The sequence below is a fragment of the Parasteatoda tepidariorum genome, chromosome 6 (genome assembly GCF_043381705.1).
Source record: "Parasteatoda tepidariorum isolate YZ-2023 chromosome 6, CAS_Ptep_4.0, whole genome shotgun sequence".
NCBI lineage: Eukaryota > Metazoa > Arthropoda > Arachnida > Araneae > Theridiidae > Parasteatoda > Parasteatoda tepidariorum.
The window spans coordinates 33,271,193-33,299,087 of NC_092209.1; the positions used below are offsets into that span (position 1 = coordinate 33,271,193).

Sequence of the window (27,895 nt, forward strand, 5' to 3'; positions counted from 1 at the left end):
AAAAGCAAGACTTACTACTGCTTCACCGTAATTTTGATCGTAACTCAGATGATAAAACAATTCATATGGTAATAGATATTCAATAACAAGAAAAATGTAGTTATATGATAATATAGTTATTTTATTTAATAACGGTCGTTGAACAGCCGAGGAAATTTTATGGGTTTACGGCTACTAATGTTCAACTCCGTAACCTTGTAATTTTGAACCCAATCTAGAAGACAAGGGAACTCCTGGATCGAGTATTGGGAGAAATTTGCCTTCGTGGAGGACTTTCTGATGGAACTCACCCATGTTTGCGTTACATGGAAAGGAAAACCATGAAGAACCTCCCATGGTTAGCCTGACGGCAAGGGGACTCTATCCCCTGAGCCATCGTGGCTCATAATATAGTTATAAGAGAAATTTATCTTTAACAAAGACTCTTTTGCTTAAACTTCTTATGACTTCGTTGGTTGCAAAATCTAAGAAAACCTTTCACTGCCCATCTTAGAATAACATGATTCAAACCCAAGGATGACCAATCATTTTGAGTAGAGTGATCACTATTTGAAAAAATAATATCATTTATGCCACTTAAACCGTTTCCAACGTGAAAGAAAATACGGAAAAAAATTCTATATCTATCGATTTCAGAGTTTTTATGTTAATAACAGGTGGTCGAGTGGTTAACGTGCCTGACTGTGGAGCCGATGGTTGCGGGTTCGAATCGCGCTCAGGGCATGGATGTTTCTTTCTCTCTCTGAGGTCTATGTCCTTTCTTCTGTGTGATTGTGACCCGCCCTATAAACGGGTTTGTGGTTGTGTGACGTGGGCGACGCTGCACCACCGCCGTGGCTTGGCCATAGATGCTCACTGGGTAACGATAAGAGAGTAGCAATTCTGGCATTTCTGAGGCCAATGGGAAATAGACCCAAGTGCCCGCCATTGACCAAAAAAAAAATGTTACTAGCTGAGTTTTTTCATGCAGGTTTGCAAGCAGTGAAAATTTATAAATAAACAAAAAACACAATAAATGAAACAAAAATACAGATTTAAGTTTTATTCTTAATAAAACTTTTTAATGTTTCGTTATACATAATCTGAATACATAATGCTGGTATACATAATGCGTATATATAACCTAAAGTGGTTATATATTTCGTAAAAATATGCAATATACACTAAAAGTAAATAATTTTAAAAATTTAAATCTTAAAATTTATTAAACAATCAGTATTTAATTATTGTGGGTTTTGAATTTATAGTTTATTTTATCAAACCATCTATATACTATTATTATTCACGGATTTATGCGGACATTTTTATTTTTTCTCGCGGATCACGGTTTTCCTGGAAATGACTTTTTTATTTTTTCAGATTTTTTTTTAATTCTATAAAAGTTCACGACGTGACATTGTTAAATTTCTGATATGCCACATAGTGGCAAGCTGGTCTCGTGTTGCTCTTTCTTGCTCTGAACCAGCGATTAACAAAAAGTGCTTCGCGGAACCCTAAGGCTCCATGGAAAGATCGCAAGGGTTCCAAACGTTTAATTTTTTTTTAACCACTTATGTTTTTTGAAACCAGTATTAATATTTAAACCTAAACAAACCTCCAAAATTTATTTTAGATTTTAGTTACTTGTGTGAAATTATTTAAGTAAAATGCTAATTTTTCAATAACTATGTAGTGAAAAAATTAGAAAAAGTTTAAGCATTTATTAAAAATTGCATAATTTTGAAAAACAGAATTTTCCGTAAACATTTACCTTATGAAACTTTCAGCGATATGAGTTACCAAATGAATGGTTTCAATGCCCTATATTTTGTTTTTATTAACCATAATTATGTTGTTTTTTTTTTGCTGGAAATGTCATTACCATAAAGTACGGTAATTGTACCAGACTTTTTTTTTTATTGGTGTGGTTTATGATACAATTTCTAAATAAATGAAATTAAATAATTTATTAAATTTTAATGAAAGCAAAATGCAACCTTTCAATAATTAGTTATCAATAATTAGCAATTAAATCATTAATCTTCACTTAAATTTTTCATAGATAAAACTTAGACAGAACCCGCTTTAGAATTATTATAGAATTCAAGCAATGTAATATAAACTTGCAAATAAGCAAATAAAATTCCTTTCATAAATAACCACTTTTAAGGTCACAATTTGGCTGGAGTTTAATTTTTTTACTGATAAAATCTAAACAGAATACATTATAAAGTTCTTATAGAATTCATATGCATGCAATGTAACGTAAATTCATGTAGAAACGCGTGCAATTTTCTCAATAAATAAGTATTAAAAAGTTTTTTCACGAATTTTTAACCTAAAATACTTACTTTTAATTTTTAGTTCTTCAAAGATAACACTTATACAGAATCTATTGTAGAATTTGTACGGAATAAATAAAATGGGATGTAATCCTCATGTAGAAATATTTGCAATTTTCTCAATAAAATGAGCATTTAAAGTACTTTTTGCGCAAATTTTGAACTTATTTTTAAGTTCAAAATTTGAACTTAAAAATAAGTTCACTTAAAAATAAGTTTACTTAAAACAACTTACAACTGCTAAAACAACTTACAACTTACAAAACAACAAGCAACTTACAACTTAAAACAACAACAAACAACTTACAACTTAAAACAACAACAACAACTTACAAAAACTTGAAAATATGAGTTTTTTGAACTTATTTTTACTTACTTTTAAGTTTTATTCTTTCGAGGATAAAACCTACACGGAATTCATTATGAAAATATTTTAGAATTCATGCAATGTAATGCTAACTTATATAGAAACTTATGCGATTTTCTCGAAGACTAAGCTCATTTATAGAACATTTTGAGCCTACTTTTGAAAAGTTAAGAAATTTTTTATTCTTAAAAGAAGATACCCGAAAATAGTACAAAAATGATTTCGCTTATAAGCTACCAACAAATTAAAGCAATTTTACTGAATATGTTTATCATAATTAACTTATTTTTTACTTTTACTTATTAACTTTTTGCACAAACTTTGAACTTAAAATACTTACTTTTAAATTTTATTTCTTCGAACATGACATTATACCGAATTTATTGTAGAATTTGTATGGAATATAAACAATGTGGCGTAAACCTCATGTAAAAACCTCACATTTCATCATGTGGAGTAAGCATCACTCATGTGGAGTAAGCCTCACGTTTGAAATTTTCTCAATAAAATGAGCATTTAAATTACCTTTTTACACAAATTATGAACTTATATTACTTACTTTTAACTTTTGTTTTTTTGCGCAACATATGCAAACATATGCAATTTTCTTGAACACTAAGCACACTTATTCTAAATTTTGCGCATATTTCTGAAAAGTTAGGAATTTTTATCTTTTAGAAACGTGAAAGTAGTTTAAAAATGATTCTGTTTATCAAAATTAACTTTTTTTTTTTTAAATTTTGTTGTTGTTGTTTCTAATGCCACTTGCCACACGGGCAAGTCTGCTTGGTGAAACCGAGCAAATTTATAGCAGAGTGTTCGTTTCTTGTTTTTCAGTGGCGCCATCTATGGCCAAGAACACCATACGTCGCATCCGCTTATAGGGCGAACCCATTCATACATCCATTCATTCATCCACAGATCGTAATTTTGACCTGAATCAGAGAACGATCGATCTCCAATCCAGTACCCCCAGAGGTCTTGATTTGTTATGGGAACATGGAGGAGTTTTGAAACTCGACAGATTTAACGTGAATTAGTCACTTTACTACACGGGGAGTCTTCGGCAAGCGGGGTTCGAACCCACGAGCTCTCGGACATGGGCCCAGAGTCCTACCGACCAGGCTATCCCGGCCCTTTTTTATTTTTGTATAATAAGGTACCTGTCATACATAATGACATTATAAAATTGTTAAATGTTAGAAAAGTAAACTATTTATTATTGAGTTCATCAGGATATTCAACCAATAAAATAATGTTTGGACAATTCCCATGGCCCTGATTTATTTGAACACTCCCACGATTTATCAAGAAATACAAATAAATATTTTAACTAAGTGTCAAGAAAGAAATGTTTTAAGTCTTACTGATAAAATTCAAACATTTTTCTTTACGTCTATGAATTTGATGAAGACTTAATGTTGCTCTTTTATAAATTGCTTTTATCTTTATTTTTATCTCATTTTAGTTGACTGTTGATTTTGAGAATTAGCACTTACAAGGATAAGGCATTTCTGATTCAGCTGTCATCACGATATATTTTATTTTTACTTAGACGCATATTAAAAAAATAAATTATTATTGTCTGATAAATTCGTCTAAGGAAAAAAGGATAACTCTGATTCAATTTAAGATTATCTTCTTTAAATATTTAGAATCATGAAAAAGTTTTGAGAAATAAGTTAAGATAATGTTCAAAATATTACACGACTTGCATTCTGTTTATGAAAAGCTATATCAGTGTCCTAAATTAGAAGGACGATTTTCGAAAATTTATGTCAGGTAAACGTTTAAGGTTACATAAATAATACTCGACGAAAATTCTTGTTATAGGGAATACAATTTTTCTCCTGGAATTTTCGGTTCTTGTACAATTTTTTTTTCGAAAGATGGCACTACACGTAGTAAGGGAGTAAATCAAAGAAATTTTTTTTAAAAATAAAATCACAATTTTCCGAAAGTAAATTAATACACTATTTCAATGGAGCAAATATTAAAATATTTTCTATTAACCGCAGTCGCAATTAATTTAATATTTTGTGTTGAGATTTTTAATTATTTTTATTCGATTTATAGGTTTACTACCTGTAACGTCATCTTTCGAAAAACTATTGAACTAAATTTAATAACTCATGGAGGAAAAATTTATGCTTTTTTACATGAAATTTTCTCAAGAATAGTTTTTAAACTTTTTGAAAAACCGTCAGTCTAAGTTAAGACCTTCATACATTTTACTTAAGAGCAAAATGTTTAAAACTATAAATGAGGAAGCTATTTCATAAATCTTTTGATCTAACTATAGTAGAGGAGAACAAAGTAAACTGTCTGAAAGATAAGTTGTCAGGAATTGACACTTGAAACTCTTTTTTAAATCTTCAGTCATTAAATAAATTATATCTCCTGTCCACAATTAGTTCTTGTACTCAGAGATGCCAACTTGCTCCAGACAGCATATAAATGTTTTCATATGGTAGCGTTTTAATGCACGATTCTTTGATTTAGTAAATTCGATTTACAGGTTTTTTATTTACCACTATTTCTAAATAATTCTAAGGCTTATATAAAACGTGATTTTGGTACAGTTAAGCACTGTGAAGTCTTTTAGAAATTAGCCAAAATTAGTCGAAAATCTGCAAATTTTAGTTCCTAGTTCTCTCCCGTTTTTTATAATATTTTCTCGAGACCGGGGCAGTTGGCAACTCTGTGTACTTCTTATAATAAAATTTTTTTTCTTTAAAAATATTGTACAAGTGATTGAAATATTTCTTGGATTTAACCTATAAAACGGGAAAACAACACTATTACCAGACAAATTAATTAACACAAACATTTTACAGGCGAATTGGTAATGTAATTAGCTAAATGTGTTTGCTGTTGTTGTTACTAATGCCACTGCCAATATCAGCAAGCTTGCTATGGAAATCAAAGGGAATTTTTAAGGCAGAGGAAGTATTTATTGTTTTTCAGTGGCGCCCTCTATGGCCAAGAATACGACTAAAGCCACACTTATTCCACAACCCGTTTTATAGGAAGAACCCATTCAAACTATATTTATTCATTCACAGATTTTGACCTGAACCAGAGAACGATCAATCTCCAATTCAATACCCCCAGAGGTATTGATTTGTTATGGGAACTTGGAGGACTTTGTGACCCCGACAGACTTAGCATGCACCAGTCACTAATACAAGGGGTTTCTTCGGCCGGCGAGATTCGAACTCATGCTCTCGTGAACGCGAGCTCACCTTCCAACCAACCTGGTTATCCCAGCCTTTGAATATAAAAGAACTAGGATATAAAAAAATTATGCCCTCTTACTTGGTATAGTATATTATAGAATATTTTGCGCAGAGAAATCTCAATTTAGTTCTAAAGCATGCCATATCCCGATGATGACCTATGCTTGGAATAGACTTTTAAATATAGAGCTAGATTACTGCTGTTGTTGCTTATGAAATTGCACACATGACCTAATAATTAATGATTTAGTTTAGGTTTGATATTTTGTTGATGCTTTTTATTACAAATTTCAAAAACTGGTATAGAAGCATTATATAAAAAAAAGTGTTATCAAAATGTTCCTATAAAAAAAGCAAGAAAGAATTAACAACCGTTTCAGGTGACACGTTACAGCAATTCTTCATATAAAAACACATCGATTGGCGGAGTTGAAATATCTCCTTTCATTGGTTGTTTATACAAATTAATATCTACTCTGTACAAAAAAGTACCCTGAAAGTGGCACCATAACCACTTAATGAAGCATATTCACAAAAAATTGCAGACGTTAAAAAAAGTTTTTAAAATATGAATCAAAATATTTTTGTTTTTCTGTGAAATTAAGCAAAGATAGTTATGATTCAAAAATTTTCTGTATTTACTCAAATAACCATGAATATGTAATCGAAGACTTCAATAAAGTCTTTATTTCAGCTTATTAAGCTTAGTTAACTTGATAGCAGTAAAAAATTACGATGTCAATAAAAAAATATAATTTTTGAAGGCGTCAGTATATTTAAATAGCAATAATTGAAATTAGGCATTTTCAAACTTTGACAAAAGCCTTCTATATTTGTCGTTACATACAATTCGATTTCTTTAGCGATTCATAGTTGAATCTTGAAATTTTATTAATTTTTTAAATCATTATCTATTTAATCTTTAATTATATCAATTTTAATTATTTAATATTTTTTGTAAAATGTTAAAATCCTAGGGGGTTTACAACCTGATTGATTTGATAGCCAATTCCTGGAATTGCTTTAACAGTTCCTTTTGGATTGCTTCAGAATTAGAGTTTGCTTTTATCGCGCATTAGATATTTTACGCATATTTCAATCTAGCTTTGTGTGTAAATGCTCATTATCTTTTAAAATGAAGTATTGAAAATAGGCAGCATATACATGGTGTTAAAACTTAGAATTATAAACATTTCGTTCCATTTATATAAATTACACAATGAGAATAAATTCTGCTAAAGCTAACTTGCTGTCTGTTATTGTTTCACGTAAAAAAAGTCATAGTTCTGGTAATAAAAACCAAAATAAATGGTATTTTAACCATTCATTTGGTAATTTTTCCATTCATATGGTAATGATTTACCGGAAATTCTGGTTTTCAAAATTATAATTCTTATAACCACGCATTTAGGGAAAAATATAAAACTGAAAAGTATATTTTATCGAATAAAGGGTTTTTATGCCATACTCTAAGGTACCATGTTAAAATTGCTAAATGCTGCTACATTAATCGAACTTTATCACATATTATTAAATGATATTTTATCGTTAGTTTTGCAAAAATCATTACCAAGCGCTTCGGTAAAAATTGCTGAGCTTTCTGGTGGTGTTCCTAATGAGTCAAAAACACGGTAAATTTTACCACATTCCGGTAGTTTTTACCATATATTTTTCTCAGTGTTTAATTCGATCCATGCGCATTTAAAACTTATTTATTTATATAAAACAACTTGTTTACCAAAGTACTCTAAACATATAATTTTAAATTTCAGTGCTTGGAAGCACGGCTCTATTACGTCCTTCATTTTAACAATAACATGAAAAATGCCGATGAAAAGTAAAACGATAAAAAAAAATCATAGTTGGCCAATCTTTGTACATAAACCGCACCTGCTCTAGTAACAAAGGCATCATTAAAACTAAAATAATGTTCAACATTAGCGAACCTGAGTAGCTAATGACATACATAAAGCAAAAATATAAACAGTTTGTTTATATGAGTTGCTAGCTTTAAACCTTCATTATGTTACTGCCGAGTTTATTTCAGTTTTTCGTTGCTCACGCAAGAAAAGTCTTTTCATTCAGAAATACATAAACCTGTACGCTTAAGCTTGTATACTCATGACTTTCAGTCATAACTTTCGTTGCTGCTAAGGCAAAAATAAAAAATAAATAAAAATTTAAATTTATTTAACTGTATACGCATTATGAATACGAATAAATTAGTTTTACTCCATGCTAAGATACCATGATGAAATTAATAAATTTTACCATATTTATTATCACACAGCATTGTAATAAAACCATATTTTATTGTTAATTTTGCTAGAAATCATTACACAAGTGTTTCGGTAAAAACTCTCGCGCTTTGTGTTCCTATACAATTTCATTATGCTCTAGTAGCTATAACTATGCTTTTTTCGCAGAGTAAAAATTTATCAATTATTTCATTTTTATATAATAATACACTTTTAAGTATAAAATGAATGATCTGTTACTGGCATTTACCTGAAAAATAAAAACCGAAAAAAGTAACAATTACTACTGAATAGAAACAAACCTAAACCTAAATTTCGTAAAACTAAACACGGTTAAAAGTAAAATAATTATAATTTTAATTAAGGTAAGATTAAATTTCGGAATGAATATCAAGAATTCCATGAAATTAGCCCTAATTTTTAATAGCTAATCAAACTTATGAGCAATAAATATTTCCTGATCAGTTAAGATTTCATTGTTGAATAAATACGCTTTATGTGTTTAGTTTTTTGAAAAAAAAGAAAGAAAGTAAAGTTTCATAATATATTTTACGCAGTAATATTTTTTACTAATTTCATTAGCTTGTATTAAGAGACATTTTTTTTCTCGATTAAACAATCCATTTGATCTATGAATGAATTCATTAGTTCTATGAATTTCATTAGTACTATGAATTCAGTTTAATTGAACTTATTTAACTGAATTCATAGAACTAAAAACCACAACTCTTCAACCCTACAACGTGAATATAACAATTAAGTATTCCGTGACCCTTACGCATGCGCAGAGCAAGACTTTATCCGAAATCAAAATGGAACTGAGGTTTTGGAAATACCTTAGTTGAACATCATCTGCGATACACGTCACTTGTCAGACCTTGTAGTTAGTTTTTCGGCAATACATCTGTTGCGGAAGTCACTGGAAAAGTTCAACATTTTGGAGTACCTGTGTGATTTTTATATTTTCAGGACATCCAAGTTACTTGGATTGTGTGTAAAGAAATAAAGCTAAGCATTTTAATTCTTGGGTAAGTACCATTTTGTTTTTATCCGTAAAATATTTTCTTTTAAATTAAAAATTTTAGGTTTTTATTGCATCTAACAATTGGTTTTCTTAATAAATAGTCAAAATAAAAGTTTTAGGTTTTCATTACAACTGACAATTGTTTTCTTAATTAATAGTCAAAAGGAAAATTTTATAGTTTCATTACACCTTACAATTGTTTTTTTTAATCAATAGTTAAAAGGAAAATTTTACAGTTTCATTACACCTAACAATTGTTTATTTAATCAATAGTCAAAAAGAAAATTTATTGGTTTCATTGCAATTATCAGTGTTTTTGCAATCAATCTTCAAATAACTAAAATACGAATTGCATTTACAACAATGTTCTGTTCCATACCTCTCAAATTAGTAAAAAAAAACAATTTTTTTTTATTTCTTGATCAAATTTTTGATTCGTAAAAATTAAATGTTTTATAATATGTGTTGATATTTTTTATACAAAAGAAAAGTATTCAAATGCATACCATTCAATTTTATAATCATATTTTGCAACATAAGTATGCAAGAGTCACAATACAAATGAGTAAAAGATTTCAAAAATTGTATTATAAGTTAATAATAAAAAAGGCACAATTTACAATTTTTAGTATTTGATCAAAAATCTTAGAACTGAACTGTACCATTTGAAATTTTTGTTTAAGAAAATAAATATATATTTATATCGGTTTAAAAAGGGCACAAAACACGAGTATTTTATAAAAGTAAATTGTTGATATTACGTATACGAAAAAAATTTTTAAACGCATACATTTCAATTTTATGATCAGATTTTATATTATAAGTATTTATGAGTAACAACATAAATAAGTAAAAGATTTAAAAAAATCTGCTATAAATTAATAATAAAAATAATTGTAAAAAATATGTATTCAAGACTTTGTGGTTACATTATTTATATAACGTCAGAAATTTCTGCTTGTATAATTAATTACCCGTTTACTAGCTCAAAGGAAGACAAAAATAAACAATTTATAGTTTTTAAATGTTCAGAAAAATAATTGTTGCATATTTAGTTTAAAATAAGTTCAAAGACATGCATCTTTTTCGATTTTATAACCTTATCGAATAACATATATACATATATGTGCATGATCCACAGTTTAAATAACTAAAACACACTAAAATAGTAGAATAAATATTTTAAAGAATAAAACAAACTCTCTTATTTTTTTATAAATGTATATTTAAAAGGTGAAACGAAAAGTCATTTGTTTAATAACAATAATCAACGGCTATTTGGAGATTTATTTTATTAATAGATTTCTAATGGTATACTTTCAAAAAATAAATAAAACATTTGCATTAATTGCTTCAAATGAATTTATGAATCTATTTTCAACATTAAAGTAAAACATTTAAAATAATATTCGGCATAGTTCACTCTAGTCATAAAGCAGTTAAAAAACTTTTATTTTTATTTGTATTTTTCATTCCTGTATATGATGCTTATTCATGAAATTCTTATAATTTAAAATTAATTTATATTGCTTTTTGTAACATGAAAATAAATAAAAAAAAACTCAAGTAAGAAAAGTAATCGAGTAATATTTTTTCTCTGAAAATGAAAATTCCTTTATTTCTGAAATTTGAGATTTGATCAAAAGTAAGATTCTGATCTTTTCCATTTAATTTTGCGCGGATGTATTATTATTAAGTTTTATATTGGAGCCAATATTTCAATAAAAAAATATTGTAATCATCCTACTTTGTATTAGATTTTAAATGCTATTTACAAGTCATGAACTTTATTTTTCGTGCTTTTTTTTTTCATTTAATTCAAACATAAATGAGTTTTACTTCAAAACATTTCCACTTGCATGAATATAAATGTCCCTCCAATTGCTTGAAATGCATTGCGCACAATGAAAAAAAACACCTTAATAACTTTTTATCAAACAATCAGATTTCCACGTATAAGGACTCAATTCTAATGGTTCGAGGGCCTAACCGTAAATATGCTAATTAATTTGGGTAGGCAACATTTTAAGTTGCAAAATCAATTGAGAAAACGATCTTCCTTTGAATAAATATAATTTTTTTCGATGGATTTGAAATATTGTTCTTTAAAATAAAAGTGTGAAACTCAATTTAGAAAATAATATTTTCACTAAAGTAGAAAATTATGGTCCATTAATGTTAACTTTTTGTGCATTTTGTTCCATCTCCGGGTCTACAGAAAAACTTTTTGCAAACAGTAATAAAAACTTGTTCATACAAAAATAATTCAATGTCAAAATAATTTTTTAAAAAGAAATATCGATTATCCTTTATTATTTATTTTATTATTAACCAAAAAATTTTTTGTTCACAGAATTTTGCGCCAATTAAATCTACCTGTATTTAAACGACAAAATTCAACGAAGGGTATTGGAGAAAAAAAATTAAAAATACGAATTATTTGAGAAGGCGAAATGTGCAAAAAGTATAATTCCCATTATGGAACCTTATAACTTTCAACCATTCTCTAGATTCGGACATTAAATGGACCATTCCGGTCTAATGGACTATTCTGGACTAATGGACTATTCTGGACTAATGGACTAATCTGGTCTAATGAACCATTCCAACCACAAATGCGGTCCAGATAGCTGCTTATGTTAAGAAAGTGGAAAATTTTAATCCGAGAAAATAAATATGTGTTTATCTAGAAAAAGTACCTTTTTGCGAGAAATATAAACAAGTAGTATATTAATTATTATTAATAGTGATTTCAAGCACATTATTTAACTAATAGCGCTAAAATTGCTGTATTTTTATTCTACAATAAAATAATTTAATTCAATAATAAAATAACATTTATCCTCACAATACTAAAATTTACTAATATTTTAATAAAAAAATTTAATATTATCCTTACAATATTATAATTTATCCTCGTCACCAATAATTGGAACATTATATGGATATGGACGTGCTGTCCTGTCTTACAAGTTTATAATTTCTGATTTATAAATAAAAGAATAATGTCATATGCCATAGATCGATCTTGTATTTTATAATGTATATACATTAGTCCGCATCATTCTAATGAATTTAAAACTACAAATCAAAATTATACGAATACTTTTATACTTATATAGCTCCTATTCCTATTTTTAACTAATTTGAATCATAATGCATCACATTATACTTACGATATGTACTTCAAAAGAAAATATAAGAAAGTGTTGTAGTAACTTTAACTTCCTTAACTTATTTTTTTATGCAAAAAAAAAATAATTATAATTTTGAAAGTAAACTTGCTCCAAGGTATTTTGGTCTCTAAAATACATTGTATCAACACTCGTTCGAAGTGTGTGGTGAAATTACTAAAATTTGAAATACATATATCGTATTTAAATAAATCATTTCGTGATCTTTCCTTTCATGTGGTAGCCTTTTACCAGAAATTCAGGTTCTCGAAATTATAATTAACAATACATACATTCAGCGAAAATTACAAACCTTAAAAGTAAATTTAACCAAATAAACGGTTTTAATACCGAGCTCTAAGGTATCATAATAAAATTACCATATAATAAAATTTTCATCAGATTTACCAAATTTCATCACAGATTATAAAACTATATTTAATTGTTAAATATACCAAAATCATTGCCAAAGCACTTCATTAAAAATTACCATTCTTTTTGGTGTTTACATAGAGCCAGAAACGCGGTAAAATTGACCATATTCAAGTAGTTTTGATCATACGTTTTTTATCGGCAAAGGTACAACTATAAACCCTACTATTAAATAATGATTTTACATCACAAAAAGTTCTTACAAAATAATAATTCAAAATTATATATTATTAATAAATTCTTTCAAAACAAGTAAGACATATTAGCTTAGAAATATAAACCAAACATTTTTTATTGAAGTGCAAAATCGCAGTGTTTGTAGTTAAAAGTTGCTACCTGAATCTGGCATATCATATTCTTTCAATTACTCCCTTATCAAAGAAAATTAAACTCTGAAAGCAAAATCATATAGAGCATGACAGACAGCATAAATGAGAAAACAACATTTTAAAGTATGGTATTATGAAAACAGTTGACCGTGAAACAATTTATACGTAAAAGAGTGAGGTTTATTAACACATACAAACGTTCTGATTTATTCTGATGATTTCAATTTGTGAGCAAATTAAGCGATGTGCAATCACATGACTCCACTGATTTGATTTATTTTTCTTCATATATCTTAATAATAATTTATTAGAAGGTATTTAATATCAGAATCAACTAAATTTGCTATGCAGAATTTTACAGAAAAGACATAAAATTTTTTTTATGGCATTTGAATTTAAATAAATATTGTATTTAGGAAGTTTTCATTACATTTTTGGAAATTTCATTCTAATATTACGGAAAAATAAATGGCAGCAGTCTGTCCATCCAATTAATCGTAAAGTTTTGATTTATTTTTCTTTATATATCTTAAAAATAATTTATTAGAAGGTATTTAATATCAAAATCAACTAAATATGCTATCCGGAATTTTGCAGAAAAATTTATATGGCATTTGAATTTAAATAAGTATTGTATTTAGGTAGTTTTCATTACATTTTTGGAAATTTGATTCTAAAATTACGGAAAAATAAATGGCAACAGTCTGTCCATCCAATTTATCGTAAAGTTTTGATTTATTTTTCTTCATATATCTTAAAAATAATTTATTAGAGGGTATCTAATATCAAAATCAACTAAATTTGCTATCCGGAATTTCACAGAAAAGACATAAAATTTTTTTATGGCATTTGAATTTAAATAAGTATTGTATTTAGGTAGTTTTCATTGCATTTTTGGAAATTTCATTCTAAAATTACTGAAAAATAAATGGCAGCAGTCTGTCTATCTAATTAATCGTAAAGTTTTGATTCATTTTTCTTCATATATCTTAAAAATAATTTATTAGAAGGTATTTAATATCAAAATCAACTAAATTTGCTATCCGGAATTTTACAGAAAAAATTTATATGCATAAAAGGCAAAGTCATTTATGTGGCATTTGTATTCAAATAAGTATTGTATTTAGGTAGTTTTCATTACATTTTTGGAAATTTCATTCCAGAATTACGGAAAAATAAATGGCAGCAGTCTGTCTATCCAATTAATCGTAAAGTTTACAGTGTAGAATATTTTTTACCTTTACGGTTTCGAAATTACTAACTGTTATGGTGATTTAGCTGGTCATTAGAGTTAAGTTTTTCGTTAGATAATGGACATTGGAATTAAATTGAGTTGTGTTTTGTCAAATGATCGGTGAACTAGACTTAATTAGTTAATTTGGTAGTTCCCTCTATTATGAGAATAGGAAAATTCTAGAATGCCTTGTGTTAAGTAAGTGTATTCTAACAGTCCAGGGTCAAGAATTGGGGAGAGTAATGCATTTTAAACTCTTCACGTGGTTGATAGAATGGAAGAAGTGCTGTGGCGTGAATACCCGTTCTACTGGTCATGAGATTAACAGAATAGTCCTCTCGACTATTATGTATCCATAAGTAGCTTCATTAGGGGGGGGGGGCTAATCTGAGCGGTTAAAATTCTTATTGTTTAACCGTATTAGGTAAATACAGTCAATAGACGATTTTTGGTGCAGTTAACTGTTTGGATACCTTCTTTTTTTATGGTTGTGTGACTGTTTTGGTTGAATGTGGTAAAAAGACAATTAAGTAAATTGCTATTTAGCCATTTTATCATAGAAATTTCAGACAGTGTATCAGTATCCATTCAAATTATCATGGAAATTAAAATATATTTATATATAATAAGATAAATATTAGATTGAGCTGGATGCGATGAAAAATCAAATATGCTGCTAATTTTAAAGAAAAAAAAAACAGTGATTACTCTTTTATATTATGATAGAGAGAATAGTTGAATCGTGGTGATTTAGTGGATTTAATTGTGAGTGAGATTTTTTAAAGAAATATTATAATACATGGTATAATTTTTTTTTTAAATTTTTTTATTTCTTTTATTTAAATCTTATAAATTATTATAATTTATAGAATTGTAATTATTTAAAGTTAAAGCATATTTTTTTGAAGTTAAGAAAAAGCTTTTATAATTTAATTTGTATTAAAGGAAAGAGTAAAACGTAATTAGTGAAAAGATATATTTTAGAAAGTTTTTCTTTTCTTCAAAACATAAATTTGAATATCCATTTGAATAAACTCATTATTCTTTATTTCCGCATTCGTAAAATAAATTAATTCCTACTTAGGCAACATTATTACAATATTAAGGTAAAAAAAAATGTTAATGGTAATGAAATTTCATCCGTAATGAACACCCAACTAATACTCAAACTCTTTGGCTGAAAAAAGAATCAAGGTTTCCCAAATCAATTTTTACATTATTCATATAAGAACGCATTCCTTCTGTTTTGCAATAGTCAACAGAACAAATGTTAGACCATTGCAGCACTAATTACAATATAGTTATAAAGATATGTGTTACGAAATTGGAAGAAATACCTGCCTTGGAGCGCAAAACTAAATCAACGAAGGATGCTCATTGAAACCACCTTTTTAAGGCGTTTTGAGCAACATTCTATGATGAGGTTTGAGGAAATAAGAAAAACCCAACCACAAATTCAACTGTATTGTCATTAAAAGAAAATGCCGATTTCAAGTATACATTATATGATACTCCGAAACTTTTAGTGTATTATAAATCTTTTATTTTTAAACAGCAAGCATAAGCTTGCAACTTTTTTCAGTTTTTTATTATATTTGTCGCAAGTCAAAAAACTCTTGTAAATAAAAAAAAATAGCCGCATTTGTGTTTATTCCAAATCTAATTTTCTAAAACATTCTTTATTGTTTCAAATAATATTGTTTCAATTTAACATTTTTAAAATATTTGTCGTAGTTTTTCAGAAAAATGTATTTATTGTTTGGGGTTAAATTTTATATCGTAGTTTTTAGTAAAAAAAAAACCACTTATTTTTATTGTATACACTTTTTACTCAGATTTAAGTCCCCTCAATATTAAATTATACTCCTTTAAAAATATTGAAATACTTTAGTAAAGTAAAGTATCGAGTAAAATGAACGGTCGCCACTGGCTAAATTTCAAAAAATTTACATAACTCGCAAAATTACATGTAAATTTTCTTTTAATAAATATGAAATCATTATGAATATCTCATAATATTCTGAAAATTGTTTTGTTTCACGCTTGTTTCTTGAAATTTTTCTTCTATTTAGAAATGAACCTTTAATGTTTACCATTTTGAGAAAAGCTTCAAGAGAAATGCATTTTATAATTAATATCAATGGTTTTTTATCGTTAGGTTTAGAGTATTTAATCGTTTTTAGTCAATTAATCATTTAAATTTTCTGAAAAAATGGTCACATGTTTAAAAAAGTCGTCATTGTTAAAACTACTACAACTTACCCCTAATCAGTAGCAAAATTTTCTAATTTTATCTCATAGAGTTAAGTAACATCAAGTTGATCACGTGACTAAAATTATCTTCAAAATGTAACATCATTTAATTATTATTTGATTCATTATGCATGAAAAACAGTCGAACTCGTAATTTCTTTTATAAATGTATTGCCACTTAGTCTATTAGAAGGGGAAATATTTCCATATTCTCTTTTCCTGCATGAAATAAATCAGATTTAGCTTTTTGATTTGAATACGATTGTTCAAAACTTTCTTTACAAAAAGATTAAACTAATTCATTTAAAAATTACTTGAAAAAAAAAGATGACTTTTCACTCTGATATCTTTTTAAGAAAATGGATTCTTTTTAAAATTGTTCATCTCAAACGTGACGTCTTGAATCGAAATCGTGAAAACACGTTCTTTTTGCTTATAGTTTCCATTCAAGACTTTTCAATAACAATTGCAATTATAGTAGCTGCCTGTTAATCCTGTTCCATTCCATTTTAAACTTTCGATTTTAAATGCAATATGATTTATGTATGTCTCTCTTAAAGATTTATATTTCTATCTAATGCATAAGGCCATAGAAAGAGAAATATAATAGCTAGCAAATATGATTGTTAAATGTGGCTATAAGGATAAAGGCATAAGGGAATTATAATCTAACTCTAAAAGATTATTTAGGTCTTATAAAAAATTCTTTGATCTTAGCGACGTTTTTAGCGACATTAAATCATGATGCAATCTAGAACATTTTTTGGATATACTTCTGTTTATGTCAATACTTAATGACACTAATTATACAATGTTGCAGTAAAGCATCCGCAACTGACCATTGTGAGCCAGGGAAAGTTATTAAGTTAAGGCTTGGAGTAATGTGGTCAGCATCACGCAACTGCGTGCCTTTACTTCCCCAACAAGATATCATCGATATATAGCTAATTATATAGAATTATTAATCTCCATAAATCTGCATACATACATAAAATTTTGCTATATTTTTCAGACAATATTCAGTAAAGAATCATGATGATTCGGCAATACCTCTTGTAAGACATCCTCACGACGACATCTGGAACATTTTTTGGAATATCCCTTTTTGATTTCAACATTCAATGACAATTTTAAGTAACATAAATTCCCATAAAACTACACTGTTTCTTATAAATTAATATTCCTACGATATTTAAGTAAACAGCTGAGATCCATATAAAGAAATTTTATTTTAGCTCTCAGTCGATTTTCCTTAAAAAGCTCTGGTGAATCCAAAATACCTATATCTTGTAGAACATCCTCCTTGTAGAACATTTGGGACGTTTTGGGATTTGATGTCAGCATTCAACGACAATTTTATATAATATTAGTCTCCATAAAACTACATCAGCTCATTAAAAATATTATTCTGACGATATTTAAATAAAAAAGTTAATATCCATATAAGAAAATTCGATCAATTTTTTAATCAATTTTCCTTGAAAATTTATGGTGATTACAAAATGTGTCTTCTCCTAGAACAGTGGTTACCAACTGGCTGCCACATCCTTCCCGCGAAATCTTTTTTTGTGGCCCGTGAACTAAAATATATTAGTTGTCATTTTCTTGCAGACAATTTTCGTAAAAAATCTATATGGGTTAAAAGTGCTTTTCTTCGTTCAAAAAAAAAAACTTAATTTCTTCGTTTCTGTGAAATTTAACACACCAGCTGCAAAAAATTTTTTTTCTCAGATAAAAATCTGCTTCTTATTTTAATTTGTAATTCAATACTTTTGTTTTGTACAACTTCGATAGAAATCTGACAGTAATATTTAATGTTCCTTTAAGCATAAAAGAGTCCTATATAAAATTTTGATAAAGTTGCAGCCCGCCATTTGACAGGTGTTTTTTAATTGCAGCCCCCAGCCTCATGTATGTTGGAAACTCTTGTTCTAGAGAACATCTTCAAGACGCGATCTGGGACATTTTTGGGATTCCCTTTTTGATGTCAGCATTCGATGACAGTTTTCTGTAATATTAATCCCCATAAAACTGCATACGTTCTTTAAAATTAATATTCTAACGATATTTAAATGAAAATGTAACATCCATCTAAAAATTTTAATTGTCATTTTCAGTTGATTTTCCTTAAATCCTATGGTGATTCCGAAACACCTCTATCTCGTGGAACATCCTCACTACGCGATCTGTGACATTTTTGGGATATCCCTTTTTGATGTCAGCATTCATTGACAGTTTTATGTAATATTAATCCCCATAAAACTGCATAAGTTCTTTAAAATTAATATTCTAACGATATTTAAATGAAAATGTAACAACCATCTAAAAATTTTAATTGTCATTTTCAGTAGATTTTCCTTAAATCCTATGGTGATTCCGAAACACCTCTATCTCGTAGAACATCCTCACGACGCGATCTGGGACATTTTTGGGATATCCCTTTTTGATGTCAGCATTCATTGACAGTTTTATGTAATATTAATCCCCATAAAACTGCATAAATTCTTTAAAATTAATATTCTAACGATATTTAAATAAAAATGTAAGATCCATATAAAAATTTTCATTGTAGTTTTCAGTCGATCTTCCTTGAATCTTATGGTGATTCCGAAATTCCTCTATCTCGTAGAACATCCTCACTACGCGATCTGGGACATTTTTGGGATATCCCTTTTTGATGTCAGCATTTTTCCCACCAACAAGTAAAATCGAAATGAAACTCAATCTCTGCAACGACCTCAAAATCAGGAAACAAACTTTTAGTTTTCGCATGGCAACCCAAATACCCTCTTCTTCGTTTTTATTGTTCAATTTTGTCACGTATCGGTTCTACTTTGCCAGAAGACCGACTCTACGAGATAAAACTTCCCTTCTACCTACAGGCCTCAGGTGAACGGTTTTCCATCCTATATAACATGCGCGTCACCCTGACCTTTATAAAACGAAAAGAAGTAGAAATCCACTAACGGACCGTGTCTTTGGTAAATTCCACTAGACTAGGTCATCGACCGGAATTTTTATTTACATTTTTTTTTTCTTCCTTACCTTCTTGCCATGTTTTCCTTTGCCAAAAGTTCAAGTGCTTAGGAAATTGTTTCTCGCTTTTAACTGTCACATGATTCTTATAATAACTTGATTAGTTTTCGTGCTGTCCGTTTGACAGACAAGTCGCGGTCCTTTAGGAAGATGAGTTTTATGGAAGGGAAATGAGTCGGATGCTTCATTTGGTAGAGTTTTTTTGTAGAGATGTCTTTTTACTTAAACAATTCAACGATTTCTGATATCTGTGTTGTTTATAAAGAAGAGAAGGAGCTTTTTTGTTCTATAGAAAACTAAGATCGTCTAGTTTTCCTTATGTTAGTCGTAAATTTTTAATTTATAAGTAGGTATCTAAATAAAATAAATTTATTTTAAGTCCAGAATAATTTAGTAATTCTAAATTTAAATACGTCTCTTTGCAATAAAAAATTTATTTTTTTCAAATTTTTATATCTTCGAAATCATTGAACTTATTTTTACCAAATTTTAGATTTTGATACTAAATTTGTAAAAATATTTTATACTTGTATTTTTACAAGTATAAAGTATTTTTACAATTTTACAAGCATTACAAGAAGTTTGACTACAAAGAAATTTTTAAAAATAAGTATTTGCGAAGTTTTCAATGCTTGTGTATCTCCATAAAATATTTTTATTTAAACTTAATGTATCAAATTCTGATAATATTTGCTTATTTTTTTTAAAAATTAAAATAGTTTTTTCATTCAAATAATCATATTAAAACTGGTACTGTAAAAAAAACCGGTTCAAATTACGGTAAAAATTACTGGCAATCCGGGTCCCCTCAATTTTTACAGTAAAATTCATTTTTACTGGAACATGTTAAGGGACAAAAAACCTGATGTACCGTAATTTTTACAATAATAAACACGTAAAAACACTGAACCACTTTAATTAAATAAATATAGCTGTAGAAAATTACTGTATAATATTTTACGGAAAAATGGATTTCACAGATGATCCGGAATTATTGATATTCAATTTAGTAAGTTTTTTTTTTCAAACAAAACCTCAATATCTTTCCTACATGACTAAATCACAAAAATGAATGTCACATAATGTTGTTTGGTTATACAAAGTACGATTATCGGAATTCTTTTTTTTTAATTTTTTTAAAATATACAGCATTTAATAAACTAAATTTTCCAGCATAAACAACATATTTCTCAAAAATATATCAAAATTGCTTCTTATAAAGCGTAGATTCAGATTCATTTAACAAAACAGTTGACTATTTTTTTAGCAAATTATAATCTATATAAATCTATTTACATAAACATAAATAAATTTCCCTATGATCTTTGAGATATATAGATTATCAATATATTCCAAAAAAATCAAATTTATACTTTATCTTTTTGCTATAGACATATACAAGGGCAGGTATTTTGCATCATTGATTTACAATTCAGCATTAACAATAAAACACTAAACGTCAATCTGAGTAGCAATCTATATTTAAGCAAAGCGCTATATTTAGATTTAGATGTCAAATGAAAAATTAGAAACTAATTGGGAATTTAAAGGATTGCTTTGATAATCTTTTAAGTCAACTTATAACAATCACAAAAACAGTTTTAAGCTCTTTCAATGCTAAAAATACTTTTCTAGTAGACAAAATAGTGAAAACAAGATTTATGAACCCTTTTGTTAGCCACTTAATTTTCGACAATTCAAAAAGCATTAAAAAGCAATTCTAAATTTTGACTGATTGAATGTATCTATTTGCCCATTTTAAACAATCATTTCCCCATGAAAAATGGCACATTTGTTCAAAATTTGATGAATATAACCACTGTGTCGTATTCACACCAGTAACTTGAGGTCAATGCTCCAATCAAATCGCTCATCTTTTTTATAATTTTGATTTAGCGTAGAGTTGTGTTTGTTGATAAAAAGACGGCTATTTTTTTTTTCTTTCTTAATGTGTCTAAAAGTAAACTCTAATTTTTTCCAACTGTCACTCTAAAGCGGATGCTTCCTGTTTATTGAGCTGTAACAATGTTATGTGTTTTCTATTTTTGCGCAGAGCTGCTAGAAAAAGAATGTTTTATTGTTATTTTTTTAAGTTTAAGTGATGTCATGGGATGTTGATTATGCATCCTATATTCTTTTCAAAAGTTCTTTTTCTGTATGCATTAATTGTTTGTGGTTTCGCGTGTTGCAAAGATTGAAATCTTCGAAAGCCCCTGGGTGGTTATTTGTTTAAGGTAAACATCTCGTGTTAAATAATTGTTTTTAAACGATGCGCTTTCAATTGAAAGGTTTCAAACAATACAATAGTTCTGCTCTAGATCACTAAATTTACTTCCTTTCAAAAATGAAAAATGTAAACATACGTTAGAGAAATTGCATTTTAACTTAAATTCTAACACGAAACAGTGGCTCATTAATTTATATGCTTTGTTTTTAAAGTAAGTACATTTAATTGCCTTTGAATTTAATTTAAATGAATTTAATTTGAATTTTTGAATCGCCTAAATTTTAGGCGACATTTTTTAGGCTATTACATATAGAAAAAAACATTTATTTTGTATAAAAGTACATGTATACAATGCAATATTTATGTTTTTTATACAAAATATCCAACTGTTTGTTTTGTTTTTTAAAGCGGTAGTAGAAATTCCGTGTTGATGATGATATTTTAAATATTTTGCCATGGAAACTACGGAATACTTAGTGCAGTACATTTTGCAATGTCATCTTAAAAAGTAAAGAGTAGTAATGACAAAATGTCTCAAATTGTTATCAAAGTAAGAAGTGGTTTTAAGACAAACCCAACTTTCTTTGCAGTAAAGAACAATTTTAAAACATGCATTTGTTTCTAAATGTGTGGTAATAAGAAATAAAATTTTAAAACCAAAATTTCCGGTAAACCGTTACGATGACGTTATGAACGGAAAAATTACCACATGAATGGTTTTAGTATCATATATTTCGGTTTTATTTTCAAAATTAGGTTTTTTTTCTTTCTTTTTACCAGAAATGTCTTTCTCCTACAAGGCGATCATTTCACTCCATGCAAAAATATGCATTTTCTTAAACTCTAAAGCAATTCTTCCTCAGATAAATGAGTTTTTTAAAAGCAGACTAATTAATGTATATCAACAACTTGTAGGCTGCGCAACGTTTAACGTCTAATTTTAAAATGTGCTTCTTACATAAAATTTTTTTGCAGATTATTCCTTATTTTAACTGTAAAAGTTAATAGCTCTGTTCTATATCATTCAAAAGAGCCAAATACCGATCAAATAAAGTTACATTTTCAAAGCCCACAATACGATTGGAAATAAGAAAAAAAAAACTAAATGATACGCTTCACTAAAGCAGATCATTAATCTTTCCTACAAAAGTTTGAAAGAAACTTTTATCTGTATGCATAAATTAGATTATAAAGTATTTGAAAATTCCTTGTCTAGTCGAATTATTATAGTTATGAAGGTTTATTTCTGATCTATAAATTGATGCTTCAGGCCTATTGTTGATACATTGATCCATCAGTAAGAAAAGATTTTAAGAGATCAAATCTCTAGATTATATATGAGAATCAAGAATTGAATGATTACTCGATTATTCAAGAGATTTTATTGAATGATACACAAGTTATCGCTTAATAAATTCATTTGAATAATTCACAAAGTATCATTCAAAAAAATTTGAAATTTCTTTAATTTATTATTTTTTTAAAAAATGATCTGGTAATTTGAGAAAAGGAAAATTTTAGCGTGATAAGAAAGCACAAGAGCGAGTTTTTTTATGAGAAAATATTAGAGTTAAAATATAATATATATATATATATATATATATATATATATATATATGAGAAAAGAAAAATTTGAGAGGACAATTCTTCAAATTAGATCTTTTTCAGTCAGTTTCATTTCTCATTTTGATCTATAAATATTTTCCAACAATTGTTGAAAAATTATTACAGTTCAAAACCTATAATATTGTTGAAAAATAATATTTGCTCGATGTAGTACTTCATTATTTTTTTCAGCAACATTTTTTTGTGTTAAGGGTATTTTACTGTCAAACTTTAAGTATTTAATCTCGAGAAAAAAAATTCAAATTTCTCTACTGCTTCCAATTTTTTTTTCTTCTAACAACTATTCATGAAAAAATCATGATAAGGTTTGGCTGTTACAGATTTTTCTGAAAGCAGAATTAAAATTATTCCATTACCATAGACAAAATAAACATAAAATAGACATAGTTATACAAAGTTTATTTAAAACGAAACACTTATTTGATGTTAAGAATTGTTAAAGTAAACATTACACAATTTACAATTAAGTGTCCCGTCAGATTTTAACTATCACCTGTTTGCTTTTATTTGTTTCAATTAGGGGATATATTCCATTGCAAAAAGTTTGAGAATAATCTGTATATTGATTAAGCTTCTTAATATTGTCCCTATTCAACACAAAAATAAATTTAACAACAATAAACATATAAGGAATATAAAAGATTAATATCAAATTCGTAATTTAATTTTAATGCTAAATAAAAATGCATTTTTACCTACGTTAACTCTCAACCTCATTTAAAAATACTGATAGTTTTCTTAAAGAATTAAAATTAAACAAATAGCTAAACAATTCTAGATGTTTTTATACATTCAATTAAAAATAATGAAAGAAAGCGATATTTTCTTTGTCCAAACAATAATCAGGCATTAAATCTCTGAGTGGCGCTGTGTACGCTAGGGCTAGAGCATTTCCCTTACAAAAATAGCGCGCTGCTTTTTTGCATTCTTTAACATAAGAATAGAATTTCTTTATTGATTAATTATGACTGTTACCAACAAGATATTACCTTTACCTAAGTGAAAAGAAATGAATTGAAATGCGATATAGGGTAAACTAACCAGTGAAGGAACACTTAAGCTTCGCTTGCCTTTCAAAAAATCATATTAATTTCAAAATTCGTAATTTTAGTCAAATGACAGTGTCAACATGTTTGTTACTAATTGCAAATTATGTAAAACAATTGTAGAGAAATTACTTAAAATTGTTTTAAAGTTTTGGAGATTCAAATAACAAGTAGTGAGAAGACCAAGTGAAGGAACAGTTCTTACTAGTGAATGAACACCCAGTAAAGGAACACTTAATTTTGGTTATTTTTTAATGCTCTTTATGAATTTATAAGCCATACAAATATTTAAAAACAAGCCTATTCTTGAAATTATAACATATAAATACTTGGAAAATGTTAACTTTTTTTGTAATCATGAATTGAAAATTAAAGTGTCAACATATTAGCACATACTGTTCATTCACTGAGAAATCTATGCCCAGTAAGGGAACATGCCTGTTCCCTTACTGATTAGAAGATGTTTTTCGTATTTTTAACATATTTTTGATGCGGAACATCACTAAAGGTACACGAAAATTAAAGTTTATCTTCTATTTTCATTAACTTAGAAAAAAAAACCCAGTAAAGGAACACTTGTTCCTTCACTGGTTTTTCATCATTTGGTGATCCAGTGAATAAACACCCCCTTATATCAGTACTTTACTATGCTATGATGCTTAAAAAAATACAAACACTCGCTTTATAATTTTTTCAAAGAAACAAGGTGTTGCACAGACAATAACAAATTCAAATTTTTTTCCAAAGAAGTCCATTTGACCAGGTAATTCAAAACATTGCTAGATGACTTCCTATTGTTTGGCAATAAGCTATTGTTACCAATCAATCTAAAGAAAAACTTTCAAATTCTTATTTTTAATCAATATATATGAAATGTTCCTTCACTGGGTAGTGTTCCTTCACTGGTTGGTTCACTCTAGTCACGACATGCACAAAATTTATGATAAATAGTTATTTATAAACCTATTTTTGTTCTTTAATCAGTTATAGTTCCTTAAGTAACAAAGCAGTTCAAAATGATTTTGCAATGCAAAATAGAATCAAAGAAATAGTCTAAGAAGCTTTTACCTGGTCTCGACTTCTTACAAAACTAGTTCTTAACTAATAATATGTCCATTTGTTCCCTTTTATTTTTTTCCACATGAAGCTGGCAAATTCTATTTGGAGAAAACATAACAATTATGTAAATAAGCTGCAATCTCTAGCCTAACCTGACCTTTGTTTATTGTCTCTTAAATTAAATTTAAAATATTTCCCAAATTTAACCGGAAATATTTGTACTTTAAACAGAATGGATTAATTTATTGTCTTTAAACTTAACTGTGTTTGCGGTATTTTAAACAGCAGCTTATTTACTAGCAGTGGAAAGTTCGTGAACTTTTTTCCTAAAAAACGTTGAACTTCATTTTTAGAAGGTCGACATTTTGCGTGGCTACGCCACAAACCTTTGTTATTACGTAAAAAAACACTTTAAGCTTTTTTTAAAGAAAAAGAAGGAAAAAAAACATTTGTCAAAAATACTTTAAACATATGTTTTTGCACATCATTTTGAGAAGAAAGGTATCTTTCGTGACTTTTTTTCTTTCAATTATTACAAAAGTTTGAAAGAGAAGCTTTTGTAAGGATTTGAAGTTGCAATGAAAAAATTGTAATTGTTTCATTCAGAAAAACCAAATTTAAAAACTCTCAATTTTACAATTTTACTTCTGTCCTATATTCATAAAGCTGTCAAATTTTAAAATTTGGATATTGAACAGGAATATATTTTCAAAATACTAAAAAAATTTAGAACGTGACTGAATAAGCTCCTTAAAAAAATTAAGAGATAAAACATAAAATTAAACGTTTGTTGCTTAAAAAATTTAAAAGGAGATATCTCTTCATTATTAATAAAAACTTTCAGCTTACAAATTTAAGGAAAATGTCCTTGTTGAATCTTTTTTCTCTATGTCCTACTGTTGAATGTACATAATTAAGAAATATTGATTTTAAATTAAACTTTCGTTATTTTGAAAATGAGAAATGCAATAAATTTGGCTGCTTAAAATAATAAACACAATTTTTAGTTAATCTGTTGTTAATAAAAACAAGCAAAACAATTTTAAACTTAAACTAAGTAACAAAATTTTCAGATAAACTGTTGTTATTTAAAAAAAAGTGGAATGTTATATAGATATTTCGTATTTATATAAGCTTGAGTTTATAAGTTTCATGAAATTATTATTTTTTAATTTGCATCAAGCCGAATATAAATAATTACTAATAACTTTAATTCACTTCATGATATTTTTTTTAAAAACTGCAATAAATTTTATTTGTTTTTTTTTTTTCAAAAGGAAAAAACAAAACGTTAATTTAAGCTTTTGCTTTTTTAAAAAAGTAAAAGGCAGTGCATCTTTCCTTCGCGTAGAAGCTTCAGTCTAGTTCCCGTATGCATAGATTATAACTATTCCTACATATTTCTGATTTTGATTGAGCTTTTGATATTTTAAAAAAGTGTCATACCATAGGTTTATTTTCTTAAAAACTAAGCACTAAACTTATTTTTTTTTAAAAACAAAGTTAAATTTTAGCGTTTTAAGAAAGTAAAATATAATATATATTTCTTATTTAAGCGAGGTTTAGTTTCTAATTTTAAAAAAATTCTTCGAATTCATGCATGCTGTGAAATACGCATAACTATTAGTTATTTTTAGTTAAAACTTTAATTTTTTAATAGTGAATATTATTTTTTTCTTCATTGCAAATTTTCTTCATTAATACAAACAAATCATAAAAGTGTTTGAATGAAATGTCGTTCAATTTTTAAATAAAACTTTACAGTTAAAAATGTTGTAAGTTAAATTATTAAAAAATATGAGAATGAAGCCATGTTTTAAGCCAAATTATTGAAAGAAAGCAACAGTGAAATGCTATGAATTAAATTATTTTAAAAATTTTATGTGAAGAAAACCATAATTTTTTTAAATCTAAATCTAGCTTTTTCTCAATTGTAGATATAGTAGGGACAAATAACTATTTTTAAACTTTCTTTATATCAGTTTCATGTCTATAAGCAAGATTTATAATAGATATATAAAAAAAGTTATTTACTTACTTGTTTATAATCATAAATTCAATAATTAAAATATCAAATCATTAGACTAATAAAAAAATCAAAGTTTGTTTCTGTTTCAAAGTTTCGTAATTAAAATATTCAAATCTTTATGGCTTAAAGTGAATTTTTAAAATCTTGCCTAAATATTTCATTTATTTTAAAAAATATTATTAATTTACTTGTTTTTACTTTTAATATTTATGACTATTAATAGATTCTTAATATATAATATA

General features: G+C 27.4%; 1 protein-coding gene across 1 annotated transcript in view; it reads left to right on the plus strand.

Annotated features, from left to right (window-relative positions):
* The first annotated feature begins 8,988 nt into the window (after window positions 1–8,988).
* Window positions 8,989–27,895, plus strand: part of LOC107456449 (acyl-CoA Delta-9 desaturase) — a 44,718-nt gene continuing 25,811 nt past the window's right edge. Inside the window, exon 1 of the mRNA XM_016074313.3 lies at window positions 8,989–9,213. The gene's annotated coding sequence lies outside the window, so the exon portion shown is untranslated. The remainder of the gene's footprint in view (window positions 9,214–27,895) is intronic.